A 22,909-nucleotide genomic window follows, 5' to 3' on the forward strand; every position below is an offset into this window, starting at 1 on the left:
GCTCATATAACTCCTGTATCTTCAAAAGAGAATACGCGGAACTCTTTTTACTCCTTTTTTTTTTTTTTTTTTTGAAATCAGTAGGTCTCCATGTTTAGTTCTCTCTGAGAATTTCATTCATAGAATTATTCTGAAAAGAAACGGGGAAGAAAGTGTATGACAGCCAACTGCCACCATATCTTGTTCCTAAATCCTAACTGGTATTATTGTTTTAAAGTTTGAAATGGTGTGAGTTCGACGGTCGATTTTTCTAAGTTGTGTCGGACAATTAAAAACGCGAGTTTCACGGAGAAAAAGAAAAAAAATTCTACTTCGCTTTGTCCAGACTGACTAATCCAGGAATCCACCAGAAAAAAAAAAAAAAAAAAAAAAAAAAAAAAAAAAACACTAGAAAAGTTCTAATCGATGACTAGAATCGAAATTTGATCAGTAGGATAGATTATTGTTATTATTAATTGCACTAATTAAACATAACGATTTCGAATTTTGTCTTGCAATTGCACATTAAAAATAAAATTGAAAAAAAAAAAAGACAAAGAAATCGTATTAACGATCCCAAAAAAGCTTATTTCATTAAACCTAACAAGTCAAGTGTTTTTCCCATTGTGTGAAATCCGTTAAGTGTTTCCACATTTTTCACAATGCATCTGAAAACTAAATAAACATCTTGAGTGCTACTTAAAAACTATTATAAAAAAACCCTTTGTTGCCAACAATAAGTAAACAATACTGTCACGTGCACCCGTTGGACCAGTGCCAAGTGCAGACGGAGTAGATCAACCACACGACATCATTACTTGTCAACGAGTGTTCACATATCCGGACCGGTTAATTGTCGTTACGAAGTGTGTCAAAACACTTTAAAGAAAAAAAAAAAATCGAATAACAATTAAGGATTAAGGGAAGAAAGAAAGAAACAAATACCCCCCTCCCCCCAATTTTTGTCGTAGGAGTACGGAAAATAATACTTGAATATAAAGGAAAAAAATCCTAAAGCTTTCATTGCTAATGGGTTACCATAGAAACGAAAGTCGACTGTCAAACCTAATGAAACAAAGAAAACAATTTTTTAATTAATCTGTATTTTTATTTTCATGTCTAAAGTAAGCTTTTCCCGCGATATATTTTCAGTAATAAGTACTAAGGGTCGTAATAGCTTTGAGCACCAAACGTCATTTTGAATTAGGCAAACTAAACCAGGTGTTTGTCTTATTCGCAGCATAGTTTGATGATCTTGTTGCATTATATGTGTTATGCAAATGACGTCATCTTACCTAATGGAGTCCTACTAACAATGTCACGCTTACGTTAACATCATTATTTCCGAGCATGCGTACACTTTCAGGAGCAAATTAAAGACATTCCTAATTACATTTCTTTAAATAAAATTTGTATGTTACAATGCAACCATTGAAATCAGTGATGTTCTATTTTTTTTGTTTATTTATAATAAGCAAAATACGTAAAATAAATAAATAAAATACACCTTTCGTTTATTTATTAAAAAAAAAAAAACAGATTAGAATCGCCATATTTTGTTTGCTTTTGTTTTTTTCTCTCCAAAATAATAACCGAAAACTTATTTTTCGAAGAAATAATAATAATAATAATAATAATAATAATTTCTTAAAATGTTTAAAGTAAAATATGAAGTGAGTGTAATATACTTGGCGAAAGGGAAAAATTGCAGCCCACCCGATGTCGAGGTCATTAGCTGTGTTAGGAGCAGACGACTCATGTTTAAATACTGTGAACCTGACGTCTGCCACGGCAGGTTAGTGACCTAAAAAATTCGGCCACCCATTATTAAAAAAAAAAAAAAAAAAAGTCTGGTTGAGAATCTTGAGAGACAGAGGATGGGATTCAAGACATTTTCCCACACTTATTAGGGCTCTATTTGAACTAAGATCAAACGTGATCCTGCCCTTCTAGACATGCTTGTAGAAGATCTGATTTTTTATGTTATTGACTAATTCAATTGGAAACTTTATATATATATATATTTTTTTTTTTATTTAAATTTTTAAATTTTTTTAAATGGTTTTACGATTTAAAAATATGTCGAACTGTTATCTTTTATAATCTAAATTTTCAAAAATGTCTCACTATTCTTCTAGATTAAATACCCCCTCCTTGCACGCACGCGCACGCACACACACACACACACACACACACACACACACACACACACACGTAATAAAACGAAAGGTTACATTTCAACACCCTCACTTTTTTACTAAGAACATATCATTGTGATTGCATTTAAGGGCATGCGCAGTTCGTCATAACGTTAAAAAAAAAAAAAAACAGTTCACTCTTTCTACAGATAACAAAACTATTTCTATTCGTCATATTTGCTTTGCAAAAGCTTCACAAGAATTTTGTGAATTACAAGACTATGGTTTAGGAACGATTTAAACGCTTGCGAATATTAGAGATAACGAACACAGTCTGAATGATAGTATGAAAGTGAAAGGAAGCTATCTCTAATGTTGGAAGCGAATGAGATGACTGCGTGTCACCATTTAAATCATGGACCTTTCCATGTATTTCATTTTAACCCTTTTCTACTGTCCTAAATCTGACTGTGGGTTTAATCATTTCGAAGTAACACAAAGTACAAAAAATGCTGAAATCTCGAGAGTCGACATCGTCCTTAATGCTACCAATAGATGGTGTCAACGTAATTAGTCTGACCTCAGAAATGTCCTATTTTAAAGAAATGCCACTTTTTCGATACCATGGCAACTGCTTACAATTGACTGGAAATGGGTTAACAGACCACAGGGTTTCGTTTGTGTGTTTTACGAGTATATTTGAATTACACTTCATTAAATGTTTCTCGTTTCGAAATATACTATAATCAACAATTTTAGATGTTTGTCAGTTTTTTTTTTTTCCCCTCCTCGTAAGCCTCCCTTATGGACCGAGTTTCAGTTGTATACAGAATAGCGATGAAACACACACAATGAATAGTTTTGTATGCAAAAGTATAATTTTTTAAAATAATGATGATTATAAGCATTTTATTTTAGACGAATATAAGTAGTGCTAGCTATAATTAGAAATGTTTCTTATTTAGCGCTTTGTGGTAACACTCAACCTCGGTGATGACGAACAGCGAAGCCAGACTGCCTTCCGATTTCCAAAAATTAAATCTTTAAACAGTGTTGGTCTTTCTTTTGAGAACGAAACATATATCAGAAGATTTTGGGAGACTAAGTATTAAGATATATAAAGAAGAGTAGTGTATAAAAATGAATACATGACATATTTCGAATTATATAATGTAATACAGCTAATTATATTTCTCATTCGCATCCCTCAAAATATATTCATGTTTTTCAGTGCAAAATAGCAAACTATTTTTAATTTACAAAATCACACACAACATTTGAGTTAATTGACATAACTAGAATTGTAACTGCTAGTAAAAAAGCATTTGAAATAGCAACTGAATCTATAGGCTTTTATTAGTGTAAATATATATCTGTGTGTACGTAAGTGGGTTAAAATTTATAAATAGTTATTTGGTAATGTTGTGTAAAAATCAGATCAGAGTAATCTGTTTATAACGCAATTGTTAATAATTAATTTATAGTCAATTATAGTTATCAGTAATTATAATGCGGATTTCTGCTTGTATGGTCTTTAATTTTTATGAAAAATTCAAAGAACTATAGACAGCTGGGTTGTTAGGTCGGAGTGTTTTAAGTTACGTTCCAAAGGAGATAACGGTACAAGAACAGTGTATTATTAATTGCGTGTATTCTTTTTATTCTTTCCCTGTTTTATGGAATTAAAAAACCAGAGTTTCTTATAGGAAAAAAACATTCTCTCTTCGTATGAAATCAATTAGTTCATCTTCAGCTGTAAGTGTTTTAAAAAGTTCCAGACGTAACCTAAACCCAGATCTTTCCAACTTCGTCGATACCGACTGAACTACGGACGCACTTTCTCTTCAGATTTATCACTCGCGCGGAGCTCTTCATGCTTCAGTTCTTTCAAGTATATTTTTACCTTTCATACGTCGATATTCATTCTTCATTGATTACGGATTGTAATGGGAGTCTAAAATCTATATATCAATGGAACAATAACATAGATATTTCTATACTACAAAATCAAAGAAAATTATAACTATTCTTACACAGAATCTGATCATTCAATTGGCCTCAATGCAAGACAAATTTCTACAGAACGAATTCTTATCATCCATGAGTGGCATCAATGAGATCTCCATGCAGTGTTGCATTCTTGGAACTTTTGTTTTGTTGGTTTAATTTTGTCATAAACAGATCATATGTAGGATAGACCATCTTCAAGTCTCCTTCTTTTCGGTTTTATGCATGAATATTCATAATCATCTGAGCAACAATAAAATCTGTGCATCTTAAATTCATTCTACCGTATAATGCAATAAAGTAATTAATCGGAAACCTCAAATGATTTAATTACTACAGAAAAGGGCGTTTCAGGTAATATTTTTTCATCTTATCGTGACCTATTTTACTCATTATCTCACAAACTTTCGATTTTTATTGCAATTCCTTTCGATGAAACAACCCGCCCTTTTTTTTTATTTAAATGGCAATTGTTATTTCTAAGCCAATTGCTGCGTGTGCAACAGACCGTCGCCATCTTTTCATTGTTAGATTTCAAGCGCCACCTAAGGATATTTCCTAAGACGATGATTTACTAATGAATACATAAATTATTGCATTAGTCAGCTGATTTGAAAGACAATTAAAACCAAATCAAATTATTATTTTAAGTCGCTTAATTAATTCAGGTTAGCTTGTGTTAATTTGCTAAGTTTTTAATTAATTCCATTTGGACTAATTAAGTTTTTAATTAACTCCATTTGGACTAATTAAGTTTTTAATTAACTCCATTAGGACTAATTAAGTTTTTATTAATTTGGATCTGTATTCATTCGCCTTTTAATTAAATAAGCAAATTTATTTATTTAGATTTAAATTGATTTACTTTGTTGTTTAAGTAATTCAATTTCTTTCGATTAAATAATCAGTTTTAATTTTAATATTAAATAATTTAATTTTAATTTAAAAGCACGCAGGTGCTAGAAAGCTTGGTGATCTGATTACAATCGGCAGAAATTTAAAACTACTTTTAAAACGAAACCTAACCCTAAAAATGGGAACTTTTATTTACATTTCTGTATCAAAAACTATCTTGATAATAATTTCAAATTAAAGTTGGCTTGTGAACTTGGTGTTCTTTAAATGATATTTTGAATTTCATTTCGCTAATTTCATAAAAAAAAAAAAAAAGGGGGAAAAAAAACTGTTCGGGACTCTCTGCATCAGGTAAATTCATTTGTTTGTTCAACAGAATGCAGACAGGGTTCATCAGAATCACAAAACAACAATCTCCGGATATGAAGGTTGAGTGACACAAAAACTACGAACAATAGATTTTTTTTTTTTTTCTCGCAAAGCCCATACTTTCGCGCATGGGCACGATTCTGGAGAGAGTGGCGTGATTTTCTTACACCTCATCGGTTGGAGGTGACCCAGATCCATAACTGGGCGTGTGCAGGCCATTCGAATAACGATCACGATGACGTCATTAGCATACCTGTTTTTTCTTTATGCGGTAGTGTTCCCTGACCTCTAAGTTGTAGGGACATCGTGTCATCCACTTGCGTACTCTCTTAAACGTAAAGTTCACATCCGAAAGATAGAAAAAGAAGAAAAGGATAAACGAACCTCGCTACATTAAACACGCATGCGCACGTATTCACGCACACACACTAACAGAAAGATCTAACTAATGATCTGAGAACACTCTGGTGGTTGAAGTACAATCAATGACGTCATGAATAAGAATGTAATCAATAGCCCTCCTGTTGGTGCAGTTATACTGGCCAAACAGGAGACGTCTCCTGACTAAGGACTGGTCCACTGGTATAAGTAACGGGTGTGCTCTACTTGAAATAACCTTTACTTATTCAGGTACACACGTTTCTTGAAGTTATGTGGATGTCAAAAAGAAAGGCTTATATTTTCTGAAGGTGGTAATCTACCCATCAAATTGTGTCTCGGTAACATTAAACAAGGACAGAACTTGAGATTAAAAAACTGAAACAAACAAAAATAATAATAAAAGTGTTCCGACTGAAAGTAGGCAGTTTAAATGCGCACATTTTGGATTCTTTCAGACCGTAAAATCGATTAGGAAATGTGGGTCAGGTGAAAAATATTACGGTAGCCATCTTTCCGTTGATTTCTTTTTCCACCTGGCAAATAGGATGCCACAGGAAATTACCGTTTGTTTTGTGCGTGCGTGCGTGCGTGTGTGTGTGAGTGCGTGTGTGTGCGCGTGCGTGTGTGTGCGTGCGTCATTCAAACACACACGATGCGGTTCTTGTTTCAGGCGTAGGCTAGCGATACGAAACAAACTTGTCATTTCCTTCTCTATTGTGACCTCATATTTTTTGGTTTCTCTAATTAACGAACTAAGTTCCAACCCCGAAGCGTGAATAGCATGGCCGCAAGAACTAGACCTTATGTTTACTGACATATTACTGACATATATCCAATAAGACTGTATTCTACCACGTAATTACCCATCACTGCGCGCGCATACAAATATTTGCATGCAATGATCACTATGACAACGTGAAACTAGCAGAACTTTTCAATACGCGAAGAAAATTAAAGCAAATAATAATAATAAAAAAATGCGTAATATAAATAATAAAAATATCATATAAATTAAATATAAAAGTTCTTAAAGTCTAAAAGAAGCGATAAACCTACTTTGTTTCATTATTTAATGAAAAATATTATAGTAAATGAAATAAATTATAATGACAGTTAAATAATATTTCTCATAAATGAAAAATAAATTTAAAAAATAATCTAAATATGCCGCTTCCGGGAAGAACAAATAACAATGTATAATTCATAGAAAATGTCATTATTTGAACTTAAAGATCCAACTCAGTTGATTAATGTATTATCTCAAACAAGCATGCTCACTGATAAGCAGAGAAACTTACTACCTGCGTAGTGACGTCATCGTTATCAGAGCAATTAAACCAAAAGCCATTTTTAGGTTTGCGTGCTGTAATCAGGTTATCGTTTGTATCATGTAATTTTGAACTATTTGAGTCGTTTTCACAATTTTACGACTAAAATTTTCCGATTGAAATCAAAACTACGATAATTTGATAATTTAGCAGTGATTCTAAGTACACTTAACATGATGATTTTTTTTTTTCATTTAAAAGAGTCCAATTTAAACCTAAAATTGTAGTAAAGGTCGACAAATTTTATTAAAATTTATTACATGTTAAAAAGATTATCAACTTTACGCTGAAAAATTATTTTCAGATCCGAATTTAGATTTATAGAAATAGATAGTCTAGATTTTCAGATAACGGTGTGTGTGTGTGTGTGTGTGTAATCAGGTTAGCGTTTGTGTGTGTGTGTGTGCGTGCGTGCGTGTGCGCGCGCGCATGCTTCAACATGTTAGATGATCCTCATCGCTCGGTGTGAGACCACGCAAACCAGCTTAAGATCTTTAAAAAAAAAGAATCTTAGCTCAAGGAAATGTCATTAAAATGTTGAAATTTGAGTGTTATAAGTAGGAAGCTACAAAGCTAGCGTATTATATCTGTTAATTGCGTGTGTTCTCGAGTTCATAGGAATTCAGATAACTTTCATATAAGACCAGCTAACTCATATTCGGTAGAAGCCATTATGACGGTTCTTCGCCTCCCAGATAAAATTTGAATCCTGGTGTTGGAAACACCAGGATTCGAATCCCAGGTGTTCTAATTCCTAAATGAGAGATTCCATGTAGGTAGCGCATCATAAGTGATTGCTGGTGGATTTATCTATTATTTTTAAAATGATTGAAATGAGAGAAACAGGAGAGTAATGTGATGGTAAGGATTTGTCATTCCTCTTAGGAACAGATTAGGCATGGGTTAGTTTCCGAGTTAGAAGGTAAATATCGGTGGAATTGGTGTAGAAGAGTGCAAAAAGAAGTTGATTCTCGAGCGAAACTTTCAGAACAATTTGGAAAAAAAGCCCTCACGAGTAGGATACATAAATGTTTCTGATCGAACAACTTTCTTCTGATCTCATTCTGGGGGGAAAAAAAATTGAAGGTGGAATTGATATCGTTGTATCAGGAATGGAAGAATGGCATTTATAGAAGACATCAATTCAGAATTGTAGTAAAAGTTTAATTAGCCACAGGGATCATTTTTTTTTTTTAGCAATGATACAATAGATCTATCCAGTTGCAAGGTTGGACAAAAGTGAAAACCAAAGCGTTTGCTAGATCGACTAAAAAAACGAACTGCTACAGATGATGCGTTTTCTGTTTGTGGCCCTTTCGAAACCAGTTTTGATGTGATGATAATTTGATAATTATCATAATATGATAATATGATATGATAATTTTTCACTTATATCAAGCTTTTGTATATACAAAAAATAAAGACAGAGATCAAATGAAAGTTAGTTGCCATAGACTTGATTCCTATAGCCTTGGCATACTTCTTGGTGAGCTTAGATAAGGGAAGAAAAAGGGACTTTAAAGTGGCATGGGGAAGAAATGTTTCGTAATATTTGTTTCAACGATACGGTCAGCGTAAAGGTTTCCATCAAAGAGACTAAAACGATATAGGAAATGAAGCATGCGAATCACAAACTTGTCCCTTTTGAGAATTTTGTAATTCCACACAACACAAAATCGACTTCGATGTTGGGTATTTCAGCATCATCGTCATCAGTAGTACTCATAGGACTTTCTGGTCTACGACAGCCAAGTATCCTTGCCTCGGTTTAACGCAACAAACTATGATGCAACAAAGACTACGAGACGTGGTGCATCTGTGAATTGTGCTTCCTCCGTGTGGTATTACTGGGGATGAAAAATCTGAGTTTCCGGAAGGGAAAAAACCCTTCCTCCTCCGTCTGAGACCGGTCAATTAAACGTAACATGAAACGATCTTGTAATTTTCGAGTCCTTGACGGAATTCACATTCGGGTCTGCCAAAGGGACAATACTGTATGACTTCGAGATTGCACCACGAAAAAAAAAAAAAAAAAAAAAAAATTAAGATTTAAAGAGGAAAGGAATTTAGAAGGAGTCGATTCTAAGTTAGTCATAATCTGACATCAGTCAGAGTGACATAAGCACAAATTTCCCCTTCCATCTCAATTCCCCCTTTCACGCACACATGCGTGATATGTGAAGTTTTTTAACCTTTCTGTTTAGATTGATATTAAAAGAAATCCACTCCCACATTTGAGACGAAAAGAGTCCAAGATAGTGTTAGTGATAGCTAAGTGTTTGTCGTTAAGAAAGGGTAGATTGGAAGACTGTCAATAGAAACGGATCATTGAAGATGAGCAACGGTCATTAAATTTGGTTAAAACGTAACCTTCGCCCATCCATGGAGTGGTTTGAAACGTTTCAGGAAGTAGGCATCGTTCCGTTAAAGAACTAAGACAGATTGCAGTATTGTAATGTTCAGGACCTCATTTCTTTGTAATGTAAACAACTAAAATGGAAACATTCATTCCTCGATTCACTTTTAATTCTAATTTCTTAATTAAGTATTGGTTTTCAAACAAGTGCATGAAAGGTTGTACAAGAGAAGAATTAAGAACGTCATAATTGGCTGTCATCGAAATCTTCATCCTCCATTTCTGATGACGCAAAAGCTTGAAATACTCGCAGCAACACCGCATCCAAAACCAACCTCGGAAAGACCAAAAGCAGGGAATTTGCATTCCTATCCAAATTGTACCTATGTTTTCTAGTTTCTTACCAAGCTTTCTGATTATTTACGGAAGTAATATACCAGAGATTAAACAATCTCTCAGGGAGGGGATCGCCATGAAACATACGAAATCTATTTTTCCATATATTTAAATGACTTCTATGAATAAACTTATTCCTTTATGTAAAAATATATTGATAACTCTACGACCGTTGTCAATGTGACTACGACGTCATAGAGTTATCAATTATTATTGTTATTATTATGGTCACTATCTTATTCTGGCCATGATGGTCACGTGATCATTTGGTCATTATTATGTTTTAAACACAGCACGAGTCTTTTGTCCTAATAGGAATTTTTTTTCTTCATTAGAGTTTGAGAGGTGACATTAATAATACTGTAATTCTTAATTTTTCTCTCTCGCCTTCGAAAATTAGTTTTCTAATAAAAAAAAATCTGCATCTCTCATTGAAAACTATTGTAACCATTAATTTGATGTTAATATTAGTTGTCATATTAATTAATAATAAAGAAATTCGATTTTCTAAATACGATCAAATATCCTCCGCTGATATACTGTATATCCCTCCAGTGTCAACGGAACATGATTTCACAACACCTTTATAGCCATTGAGAAAGTTTAATAGATCTTGATTGTATTATTCTCTCTCTCTACCACACCTAGATAGCAATCACATGGGAGTAGGCACATAAATAGCTTAAGGTGTGTAACATAATGTGGTTTGGGCTGACTCGCTGATGATTCGACAATTTTAAATGGAATCTCGTTTGACAGGTTACAAAGAATAGATTAAAAAAAAAAAAAAACTTTATATCAAGCTCTTGATGAAAGTCACAACTGTACGCTATTTATCCACACCTCAGAGTTAGATGGCTTCAAATTCTAAAATCTCGATCAAGACTAACATAAGGAAGGAGAAGAAACAGATTAAGTATGAACAAAAAGTATTGAGAATAACTTACTTTCTATGGTGACCGTGAGCAAATTTCTCTTCTTGCAGACAATGCCAGTTATATAGCTTCTGAAATTCAGTATTCTGTTACTTCATTTTGTCTTGTCTGAAAATCGGGAATAACGGGTGTGGGTTTTACAATATATATTTTAAAATTCGATAAGAGACAATCAAAAACTAGATTGAAAAAAAAAAAAATAATAAAAATAATAACAGTGGAAACTTTCACTGTAATGATACTTTTACTGTTTCAATGCATTGAGCTTCCCCCCCCCCAAATATATATATATATATATATATATATATATATATATATATATATATATATATATATATATATATATATATATATATATATATATATAAAATAAAACCAACAAAAGACTTAAAACCACGACAGGAAAGCCAGAACAAGTACGTGAATGCTGATGGAGGCTGCTTTGAAGGGAACACTTTGTTATCTCGATATTCTTGTATCAGACTTCGAAATCGTATGATAGAGGCTCTATTGCCAATATAAGAACTCGAAGTAGTTCTTATATTGGCAATAGAGCCAATATAATTAATCGTTAATAAAAGGAATTAATCGTTCAATTTAAAATATCCGGTGATATTGTTTGGAGATATCACTAGTAAATCTTCAGTTTTTTGTCCTAAGTAACCCTATTAATTCCTAGTTTGGAATCCTAGTTGGTATTCGAACTCCAGTCTTTCCAAACAAAGGGAATTGTCGATACCGACTATGCTACGGAGCCTTTTAATCGAAATGCTTGATGAAACTGTTGAATGAGGATTTTCACCAATATATAAATACTTATCATTCACTCTATAAAGTGGACTTTCATATCAGCATTTCCGAAGCCTTTTTGGACGCGAAGAACCATTTCAAGAATTAAGGTGAATTGTCCGGTCTCATACGGAGGCGGTTGATTTTTTATTTCCTGAAATTCGAGTTTTTCATCCCGCAAACACAGACAAGAAGACAACGCGCAGTTAACAGACATAATACAGTGACCTTATAGCTGTAGTTACTTCTATCGTAATTGAACAACACCCCAAACTAGCTTCTCCCAGATGGTGCTCAAAATGCTTTTGACTTAAGCGTCCTCCAATTAGTCGGTTGAACAACTCGAAGGCGTGGGGGATAATTCGCCGAATACTCGTTCCAGGCCTGCGTTATACAGCTCGAAGCATGTTACTTGGCGATTAATGTCACGTTCAGACACAAGACCAAATGATCCAGTTTCCGTAGACATCGGTGCACGTCGATAAAAACTTGTCTATCAAGGACAATTACGTTAGGAAATCGCCGTCGGTAATCTTGAATAGCAGCTTTTGCATTGCTAATGAAAAAAAAAAAAAAAAAAAAAAAAAAAAAAAAAAAAAAAACGTAAATAAAGTAGATGTCAACGTACTCTTTGTTGTTGAAAACTAAGACAAAAATCCTTTTCAGAAAACGCAAGCAGTTAAAAAGGGATTAATCCAGAAGACAGTAATTTAATTATCTGTGGGATTCGATTGATCATGTTATGTGTGTCGCGTCTTCCTATTCACAGTACTTACGGTATACCTCATTTGAACTTCTGCAGGAAAGAACTGGGCTCGAATCCCGTCTAGGATTGAATTATTATTGTTAATATTATTATTCAACAACCTACCAAGAAATTTAAAACCCATAGATAACTACAGAACATTAAAACACGAACTCTTGAAAATATACCAACAAACTTAATATACCATTAACACTAATATACTCATCACAAATCACCAGCATCAAATGCAACATCCCATACATAAACAGTAGCAACAAATAGTGAAGGCTAAATCCCACTCTCTTCATAAAAGCTAACCCAAGCTTCGAAGTAGGTGGAATTAACCCGCCTCACTCATCTACACGTAATCCTTATAATCAAAGAATGCAGATTATGTAACAAAATAGTCAATAAAGTATATATATATAACAATAAAGAAGATACTGATTATTATGTGATAATATCGTTAATATAATACTCTTATGTAACATGAAAAAATAATGTAATAAATTATTCTTATTATTAAAAAAATATGTAAATAATGAGTTTACATTGTATGTTTGTGAGAATTAGGAAATATAATATTTTAATTGCATATATGTAAATACTGTTGTATAATCATACTTTCTCAAACTTTGAAAAAAAAATAGTAAACTACAAAATGTAATATTATATAACTTGCGTAACTCTGAAGTATATAACTGTAAGTCATTACTGTGATTGTTATTTTAAAAAATAGCAAAAAAATATGTTATCGTCATTATTATTGAAATCTCATTATATGTAGCACTTAGTGCTGAACCTTGTGAAATAATATACTGAATGTTACTCAAGAGGATCATTGTATATATGTAAATATTTGAGAGATCAATAAAATATTATTATTATTATTATTATTATTATTATTATATGGGCATCTCCATGGAATCTGAAGACTCAATCTATCATACCTCTCCTTGAACCCATTAACAGACAAAGCACTCACAACTGACTCTGGCAACCCATTCCACTCATTCACCGTTCTCCAAGCAAAAAATCTAGTCCTCACACCCCTACTGACCACACCCTTATTCAACTTCGAGGGATGACCCTCTTGTTCTGGTCCTTCTAGTCAAGTGCTGAAACATTTCCCCTGCATCTATCCTATAAAACCTTTTAAGCAACTTAAATGTTTCTATTACATCCTCTCTTTTTCTCCTATTAACCAACTTCTACAATCCAGACACCTTCAATCTATCCTCACAGGGCACATTCCACAGGCCAAACACCAACTTCGACACTCGCCTCTGAATCCTCTCTACCGCTTCCTCGTCCCCAAGAAAACCAGGGGACCAGACCTGAGCATAGTAATCCAGATGTGGGCATATCAAGGCCTTATAAAGAGGAATTACAACTTCCTTATCTTTACTTGTTAATGTGTTCTTCACTAGCCAAGTAATGTGCTACCTTAGCAATATATTCTCTAAACTTTAACTCTCTGTCTACCCCTCCCCCCTAAATCTCTAGCTTCATCTATTTCCTGGAGTGCAGTGCCATCAATGGCTTGTAATCTATTTATCCCAAAGTGCATAACTTTAAATTTCTTGACATTAAACTGATACCCATTATATTTTGCCCATACTAACAGCCTATACATGTCATATATGACAGCCAACAGGTGATTTAAATCGTCCTGCAAGCTTTCCACATTGCCCTGATTAACTATTACTCTACCTAATTTCGTATCATCAGCAAACAACTGAATATTTCCTTTCAGGTTATTTCCTATATCATTTATATACAAATTAGACAGCAATGGTCCCAGCATTGAACCTTGTGGCATACCACTAGTCACCTGCTTTCGCCTCGATTTTGCCCCTCCATATATCGCTTTTTGATATCTGTCCAGTAGCCACCTTCTTATCCATTTGTTCATTTTTTCATTTGTTCTAATTTGCGTAACAGTGTGTCACGTGATATTCTGTCAAATGCCTTTGCAAAATCCTGCAAAATCATCGTCTAGCCATTTCCATTATCCAACTCAGCTGTTCCTCTATTATAAAAAAATTAGTAAATTACTAAGGCATGACTGACCTGTCACAAAGCCATGTTGCCCCTCCTACAGTGTCATATTTTTATCTACTCATTCTTGAATTCTCTTTTTGACCAATTTTTCTAATACTTTTGCCATCACGCATGAGATACTTATTGGTCTATAATTTTGCATAAGGGAGGTTCTAAGACTGTAGTCTTAGAACCTCTCTTATGCAAAGGAATAATTTTGCCCATTTTCCACTCCCTTGGATCTCTACCAGAGTTGAGACTTAAATTAAACAGCTTAGTCAAAGGCATTGCCAGTTCTTTTGGACATTCTCGCAAAACCCTAACTGATATTACATCTAATTTCACAACTGTATTTACACTGAGATTCTGCAATGTCCTAAGAACCTCCAATTCATCCATCCCACATTAGTGTCTGTCACATAGGTTAAAGCAGTATCACTAGGAATGCTTGCAAAAGTAGTCGTTCAGTAACTCAACTATTTTATCCGCTTCCGTCTCCTCGTGACCATCATTGCTCATTAAAGTTAATATTCCATAGTCATTCTTCCTGTTACTTGCCACATAACGAAATAACTCTTTGGGATTTCCTTTGGCCTGCTCGGCTAGGTTCTTCCCATAATCTGATTTTACCTTCCTTGCCATGCCAGTTATCTTTCTTGCCTGAGCCTTGTACTGTTCATGAGTTTGCTGGTCACCTTTCTCTTTATATATCTTCCACAGCATTTTTTTCTTCTGCAGCTCGTGCTTAATTTTTTCAACGAACAAGATAGTCAGCTTCATACGGAAGTAGAGGGCATTTCTCATCCAGCAAAAGAAGCAAACCGGTAGACATCGGTGCCATTAACGGCATAATACACTGATCTTATAGCCTTCATTTTTTTTATTATTTCCACCAAAGAAAGGCTGTAAACCTTTAGTACCTTCGTACCATGGATGAGTTAAGTATTTTTTTTATTATTTATTTATTTTATATTTTACTTAGTTCAGAAACCCTGCTCAAGAGAGACCAAACATGGAATTTTTCAAGCATCCAATAAGCAGGAATGCGATCTCACACCAGGTGATGAAGTTCATCTCCCACCTATAGACAATCACAAACATCCATCCATGTCCATGGTGGGATTTGAACTGCAATCTATTGGTTGAAAAGCAGATACGCTAATCGCTTTTCGACCTCGGCCAACCAGGCGGGCAAAATTACATCCAAATCCCGAAGCTTGCATGAGATACCATTCGTGGTATCTCACGATTCGTGGCGTGTCACAGACTTCTTAATCTAGAATCACCACTTCTTGAATTGGATGAAATTAACTAGAAGGAATTCGACGACTTTTCGTATTATTAATGTTCAAATACAAATCCTTAGTTAGCACAATACCTCAGAATTCAATTAAATCTTTTGCTGATATATCCTTACCTTATCAGGAACCAATTTAAATGTGCGATAGATTTTTGTTTTTTGTGTATAACTCAAATCATAAGTCGGTATTGATTTCATCTCTCATAGACTTTTTTAATAAGTGAATAAATCCCATAAATTTTTCTTTAAATCTCTTTGAACCTAAGCGCTTTCCATCCATGAAATCATACGTGAGAATGAGAATTTTTATTCCACAATTAATTTTAGACTTTCCTTCGTATTTGTTTTTATTTTCATTCTGCTGTTACTTCTCTAAAATTATAATTACTTGCTGGATTTAATGAAAATTAGTATGGTGAATCCTTGCAAAAAAATTCCGAACTGTATTTATTTATTCATTTATTTAGATTAAACAATTTCGTGCACTTACTTGTTTATTAGAATTCTCTTCGCAGACTTTTTAACAAATATTTCTGTTGGCTTTATGGCCAAGTCATACACTTAAATATAAACCTCATTGGTACATGCGCAACAAACGCTTTAATTAAAAGTGATTGGTGAAAGTTTTCGTTTGTGTTTGTTGCATATTTTATGTATAGAATTTAGGATTTATTGTTGTATTCAAATACTAGTAAAGATATTTTTTATGAGATTAACATGTGAACAGCCATTTATTCTACAATATTTTTCTTTTTATTAATAGAGTGATTCTTAACGAGATTGATATACAATATATTTTGACCTTGGAATAAAATCAACGAATAAAACTCTAAACATAAATACGTAAAAAGGCACATGAAAGAAAGAACGTTTGAAGGTCACGCAATCAATTTATTATATTAATAAATATAAAACTCATCCTGAAAAGGTAAAATTTTTAGAAAATTTACCTTTTCAAAACTTAATTTGAATATATATGTAAACTTTTTTTTTGTCTGAAAAACTATTCACTCACTTTCAATTGCTAAAATATGTTATTTTTTTTAATAGTTTTAGTTATATTTTTTATAGTTTTAATTGTTTCGTTTTTTTTTTTTTTTCATTTGAAAAATAAGCACTGGTCTTATTCCTCAAAATTACGATCTATAGATATTCAAGTGCAAAATAAGTCAATAATTTCATTCTTTCTTTTTCTACGTTTAACCTTCACATGGATAGACAACTGAAGGTCATGTATTTCTATATAAGAGGGATTATAAAACAGTATTCTTTATTCACCAGATTGTATTTGAAAGACTAAAGCGACATACAGTATTTTAGACTTTCGTAACGAAGGCTGTGAATCAAATTTGTGCATGGTGTTTGTCAAAATTTCATCCTTTCCGTTTTGCTCTTGAATCCCAAAGTACTCAAAATTCTATTTTGAGGTGTGCTATTGAGCTAGAAACGCCCTAAGTTCTCTAGGTAAATGCAAATGTGACAAACTTCGAACCTTCACAACCTATTTCAAATTGCTATGGGCACGTTTTTCCTAAACGTCGTTGAATTTTATACATATTTGCATAAATATCTATTATATGTATATACTGTAATGAAAAATTATGAACATCTCCAGCAGAAGCATACCTGATGTAATCAGAATAAAAATAGATTTAAGAGGATATCTAAATACATATAATTTTATTGACCAGTGCGTTTGGTTAGAACTAAAGGGGACGTAGAGCAGAGTTTAGCATTATAACATGATGCACTGGTGCTTGAACCGCAAACACTGGACTCTGGACCTGAAAACAAGCGCTTTTCAAAAAATGCTTTTTCAAATGCATTTGTATATGTTTTCTGACGGAGATGAATTCTTTTTCCTGGCTTTCCTGCATCAGTGTAAGCCCGTGAATAAATGCTCAATGTACTAACATAACATACTTCCCTTGGCTTTATTTAAAATTGCTGTAGCATCAATTCTAAATAACTACATTTGTAAACTTCGTGAACATACGATAATATAATTTGTATCAGTGATGAAACAGGTCTACATATGACTAAATAAGACCACACCATGAGTCTCAAGCTCAAGTCATCGGTTACATCTGGATTTTAAATTATAACTTTGGCAAATAATAAAAGAATAATAATAATAATAAAAACAAACAAACAAAACAAAAAAAAAACAGGAGATTGGTTTAAGAACGTTAATGTGTACAGATTTGTTTCAATGGCAAATTCGGCAGCTTCACTTTCTTGGCTAAATTATGTTTTAAGATTTGCAATCCGTTTATTTTGATATCTTATATTTCTTGCATTCACACTTTGCTACATTTTATTCTTTCGTCATATCATTAAAATAATATACAATATCACATACATGAGGCCCAGATTCTTCAAAATTAAAGCATATTAAGCTTGACTTTTAAACTGCAAACTTTCTAGATTATTTTAATGATGTAAAATGGATATAAAAAAACCATGAATCATCGACTTTGATTTTAGGTTTCAGAAAAATCAATGTATCTATCTTTACAAATCTATCACACAAATCCAAATTTTGTTAGCGCTCCGAGCAATTCCGAATGCTGTAGATTTGCGATCGCACTTTCTCTTCATTTCGTATAATGCACACGAGGATCTGAGTTTGATTGTCTCACCGACGACAACAACAACAACAACAACAACAAGAATCATTCCCAGAGTTTTTCGAGTGGTGTTGAGTTGGTGAGTCTAATGCGAATGCCATGGGATTTATCCATCTGGAAATTTCTGTTATTCTATCTTCCGAAATCAATACGTTGGCAGTAAAACAATCCGAATCATGCATGATTTCATTGGGGGGGTGCTTATTCCAATCCGCACTGCCGAGAATTCTATGAAGGAGTTGATCCACACAGTGTACAAGACAGAGAATAATCCAATACACCTTTGTCGCTAAAACCAAACTAAAAGAAAATTATATGAAATAAAAAATGAAAGGAGAAAAAAAATTCTTTACAGATTTATTCAACTATTTCGGACATTTATTAAATGCTTTCAGTAAATTAAAAATACTATCAGAGCGCCCTCTGGATGCATTATTTTAATATGCATTTTCAGAATCTCCTAAAAACGAATTTTTAATATTGTCCGTGACAATCTCAAACAGAAATTTGAATGGCTGGTTCCTGTTTCGAGACTCCTTTTGTTGTTACTACTCAACTGTATAAATTAGGATTTATATTTCTGACTGACCAGAAGAAATTTTAGTATTATCTAAAGGTCATGAATATGGTGTTTCTCATAAAATAAATAAATAAAATAAAATAAATAACAAATAACAACAACAACAACAATAATAATTAATAAATTAAAAATACGTGGACGGACCTTTTTCATACACATTTTCCTTCTTTCTCTGACAGGATTCGTTTTGAAGGTATTTTCAAAGCAACTCCATCCCCTACGGAACTTTTCTGAATTACAAGCACTCAAGTTCTTCGAAATCCAGAAAAATTGTACTTTATTTTATTTTATTTTTTCACCGAAAGACAAGTCTTCTCCACTAAAATTTGATATGTAACAAGAGCTCATAATCTGGTAGACTCTATCCAGCAGTCTACCAGATTGTGTGCTCTTGTAGCCTATCGAATTTTTGGCAGTCTGGTAGATTTGGCTCTGTTAATCACATGAAATACGTACATCAAGTTTCATGTAAACCTGAACAGCCAGACCATCCAAAACATATCTTAGATAAACACGGGGTTCTTTGGAAAAACACAAAAATCGTGCAAACAGTGGATTTCTATGAAATGACTGTAAAAACAGGCCTGATGACCTACGTTTACCTCCCATTTGTTGTTGAAATAGTACTTCAACAATTTGCTAATATTTCCTGATATTTTAATCTAGGAATTAATTGCTTCAATCTCATAAAAGTTTCATAATACATTGCTGACTTTTTTTTCTGTTAAATTGTATTATTCTGTTTCTTGTATTGACAGTATCTACGTAACAAGTGAAAGTTTCACTATTAAATAATTAATTTCAAGTGTGTTATCCATTTGCTTATTCGGCGTAATTTTGTCTACTTACGGTCCTATTTCAAAACAAATTTTCTGTTCATATTACAGTATTATTATCATGACACCTCAAGACTTTCTTAAGAAAGAAAATGATGAACACGTTTTTTTTCCATTATATATCTTGATATTGAAAGAAACGCCCTTCAGAATATCCTTACTCCTCGTGTGGGTGGATTTCTGCCTTATTTGCATTTTTTTTTTTTTTTTCAATCTAGTAGTAGTTAACATGAATCATCAGAATGTTTAATGCGGAAAATCGTTTAGTATCTGGTGACATCCGGTGATACACAATTAAGAATTTCAGGAAATGATATCACCATGTCGAATTACAACACACAATCAGCACATCAAGTTGTACTAAATGTATTACACACACACATATATATAATATTTTATCATATTATATAATATTATATAATTCATATATAATAAATATTTTATTTTATTTTACAGATACATGAAACATTTGTTACACGTAATTTTTTTTATTAATCACCTCTTTATTATTTGTTTATGTGAAATAACATCTGACCCTTCTATAGACATCGTATCGCAAAAAAATTTTGAAAACAGAATCAATACGTTGGTGCTAGGGAGGAATACGACTTCTATAAAATTGGACCCTCCTTCGGAGAGTAGATATGATTGTCATTTACTACTCAGTTGTTTTCTCCAGTGCTGGAAGAATATCTCGTGGGAATTTCAACTCACAACACTTGATATAAATAACTAAAGCCAGAAAACATCCAACTACAGCAGTTTCGTTATTGTTCAGTGATATCAGAATTATACTCGTTATGATAGTAATTAAAAAAAAGGGAAAAAATAGAACTGAAAACATGTATAATCAAAATTTGATTGTGTCTTTTACGCATTATCGGTGAAACTGTATGGTTAAATAGAAAGCAAAACAACAATTAAACGGTGTGTGTGTGTGTGTGTGTGTGTGTGTGTGTGTGTGTGTTCCTTCACTTTCTTCACTCACAACGTAAAGGCATTGGGAGCCTACGGTGCAATTTTTTCATCCGATCTTAAAATATTTGCTTCTTCTTACAGAATATAGTCATAAGCTGTTTACCATTTCCTCCCATCACTGAAGACATCATAGATAAGTTTTTTTTTTTTTCGGTTTTAATAAATAACGATTAAAAATAATCACATGCGCAGATGGACAAGCAATATTCAATTTATTGGTTGGATTGCATCATTTTTTCCTAGAAAATGCAATTGAACAAAAGGTTTATTAAGTGGATGTTTCTGTCTCTTCTTGGAACCCAATGTCTTTGTAGATCTGTGAATGTAATTATCTGTTTCATTTGGCACTCCTTGATTCCACCCCCCCTTAACATAAAAAAGGATTGCTTCTTACATAATGCAATGTCGTTCAATGTCGTTTATGGTTTCCCGTTGCCATGGCTCATTATTGAGTTTTTTTATTATACACATATTTGATAGGTTGTAATAAAAGATAATTCAAAGTAATAATCTCATGTGTTGTAGGAACAAGTAATATTTTGTATAATAATTTTATTTGTTGCGATTCGCTGTTTCTTAAAAATGCAGTTTAAATAAGCGTACTTATTTTTTTAACTAAGAATCATTAAATTGAGGAAAAATGAAGGAAAACTCTCTGAATTCCAGAAATTATCACGGATTTTCTTAAAAATATATAATAAATTTTAACTTATGGATGTGAAAGTTTCTAGGTTAGAAACTTTTACCTTCTTCACAAACTTCATTTTCTCAAGAAACACAGAAATAAAGTATAAAGTGTCCTAGAAGACAGAAATATAAGATCTGATAATATTGGAATGTTGACAGATAACAGATTAATTTGGAGGAAAACTGTCCATAAGAAGGTAGTAAAGATGCATCGTAATATCCTGTACATCCCTCAAGGTTTGTTTTACGACAATTAGCGCAACATCTACAAGAAGAAATAAAATGATAATAAAAAAATATTGCTCAAAATTTTCCAGAAATGTGTATAAAGTCTGAAATAAACTGATGATCACTAATAGAAGTTTTTAATATAATTAACATCTTTATATTAATATTAGGTCCCTTTTCGTATATCTCTTTTTGCAGCAGCTCACAATTAGTCTTCAGTGTGGAAAGGTAGGCTCCTCTTTAAAAGTCGGGTTTTTAACTCACGAACTGAGAAAAATCAACTGCAGTACTCGCATTATATAACATAGTAAAACCAGTTAGGATTAAGCGCATGAAATGATGGAAATTGTCTGCCATATTCTCACACCCAGCGATGAAATCAGTGGCGGACATTAACTTAGCTGGCGGTGAGACTAAAGAGCAAAGACCACCAACCTATCATTTTCCAAAATGTTAGTTAAGAACAGAAAAAGATTTGTCTACTTCCTCTTAAAAATAAGTGGCATTAGAGAATCTATTTATGTATTTCCTTTATCGTCAGAACTGGTATTAAGGAGTTGCTTGGATGAGCGGACAGCGTTTCCATTCTCCAACAAGTGATGGTTCAAATCCCATTTTGTCAGGGAATTTTGTGAAGGTCAAATTTTATTTATTTTTGTGACAGATAAACCAATGTTATTTTGAAATCAGTTAGAAACTGGCAGTTAATTTAGTCTTATGGGTTGTGGACCGGAATGACAGTCACTGCTTACTGCTTTAGCTGATTCTTTGATTATCTTCTACCGGCACTTGTCTTTCTGGAAGGTTTATCTTTAAGTGAAAAAAAAAGTTCTTAGAATGGCATCTGGTGTCCATGCCGCGATTCAAACTGAGGCGTTTCAACCAAAGAATAACTGTTGGGGCTTCGCCAGTATAGTATTGCAAGTCGCTAATCCAGCAGTACTGTAATGGAGACGAAACATGGCACTTGTTCAGACTATTTCAATTTATTCAGTTATTTTCATGTGAAAGATTTTTTTCGACGTTTACGTTTCGCATCATCTAACACACATAAGCAACAGTAGTAGTGTTGCCAATTTAGCTCTTTTGGAGCTAGATCTAGCTCTTTTTTTTTCTTCCCTAGCTCCAAAATTTTAATCTAGCACCTAGCTCCTTCAGAACTAGTTTCAGCTCTTTTTAGTTGTTTTTATAACTTATTGTTAAAGAAATTGTTTTAAAAGTTTTCCGGATAAGGAATTTGATAAGGAATTGTATTGTACGTTTATAAGGTTTATAAGGTACGAGCATCGTACACTTCAAACGTATGAAGTGTACTTCAAACGTACATTTCAAATGCACGATGACGTCAG

At 33.1% G+C, this 22,909-nt stretch overlaps 1 long non-coding RNA gene across 6 annotated transcripts in view; it reads right to left on the reverse strand.

Annotated features, from left to right (window-relative positions):
* Window positions 1–22,909, reverse strand: part of LOC150093082 (uncharacterized) — a 234,224-nt gene that overhangs the window by 140,144 nt on the left and 71,171 nt on the right. For all 6 annotated transcript variants that reach the window (XR_016550427.1, XR_016550424.1, XR_016550426.1 and 3 more), the window contains one exon: window positions 10,757–10,852. This is a non-coding gene — a long non-coding RNA (uncharacterized LOC150093082). The remainder of the gene's footprint in view (window positions 1–10,756; window positions 10,853–22,909) is intronic.

Source organism: Typopeltis vanoorti, chromosome 24 (genome assembly GCF_054136105.1).
Source record: "Typopeltis vanoorti isolate ZY-2024b chromosome 24, IOZ_Tvanoo_1.0, whole genome shotgun sequence".
Lineage (NCBI taxonomy): Eukaryota > Metazoa > Arthropoda > Arachnida > Uropygi > Thelyphonidae > Typopeltis > Typopeltis vanoorti.